Source organism: Microcebus murinus, chromosome 7 (genome assembly GCF_040939455.1).
Source record: "Microcebus murinus isolate Inina chromosome 7, M.murinus_Inina_mat1.0, whole genome shotgun sequence".
NCBI classification, from domain to species: domain Eukaryota; kingdom Metazoa; phylum Chordata; class Mammalia; order Primates; family Cheirogaleidae; genus Microcebus; species Microcebus murinus.
Genome location: NC_134110.1, coordinates 78,629,293 through 78,630,020, shown reverse-complemented (window position 1 = coordinate 78,630,020; position 728 = coordinate 78,629,293). Strand labels below are relative to the sequence as shown.

At 32.4% G+C, this 728-nt stretch overlaps 1 non-coding gene across 1 annotated transcript; it reads left to right on the top strand.

Annotated features, from left to right (window-relative positions):
* Window positions 1-354: 354 nt before the first annotated feature.
* LOC142872054 (U7 small nuclear RNA) lies at window positions 355-417 on the top strand. The gene has a single exon (XR_012920297.1). It is a non-coding gene; the product is annotated as a U7 small nuclear RNA (small nuclear RNA).
* Window positions 418-728: the final 311 nt, after the last annotated feature.

The window sequence follows — 728 nt, the reverse complement described above, 5'->3', positions numbered from 1 at the left end:
AATTCTTCCTAGCTGAAATTATACGAAAAACCCCCCATTAGATAATATAACATGTGAAAGTGCCTAGGAATATCCCTATCATCTTGCTAAATATAACTCAATCTGCAGAAGCCACAAGAGAAAAAAGAGATCATTTGACTTCATAACAGAATTTTTAAAAGTCTGCCTGGCATAAAAATAACATAAATAAAGTCAAAAGATAAAGTGGGAAAAATATTTGAAACTTGTGTGACATACAAAGAGCTAATTCTGTGACATATAAAGATTTTGTGAGAAATCACTAAGAACAAAAACCTATCAATAAAATTTTGTAAAAATTTGTTTTCTCTCTCCTTATATAAATACTTAAACAATAAGTGTTACAGCTCTTTTAGAATTTGTCTAGCAGGTTTTTCTGGTCCTCACCAGAAAACCCTCCTCCCCCCTAAAATAATAATAAATAAATATGTACACAACAGCTTTGATTTTGCCTTTTGGCCTGCAAAGCCTAAAATATTTACTATCTAGTCCTTTGCAGAAAAAGTTTGCTGACCCCTACCATACAATAAGAAGTTCCTCTAATGGCAGAGCAGCTTCTATTAAACTAGACTTCCCTCAAATAACATTTATGAACTCTTAACAAAATATAAAAACTATTTGAAGGCACTGACAGCAATTAAAAGTGGGCAGACACTGAAAAGGATGAAACTATTGAAAGACGGAACCATACTGTGAGAAACCCATGTTTA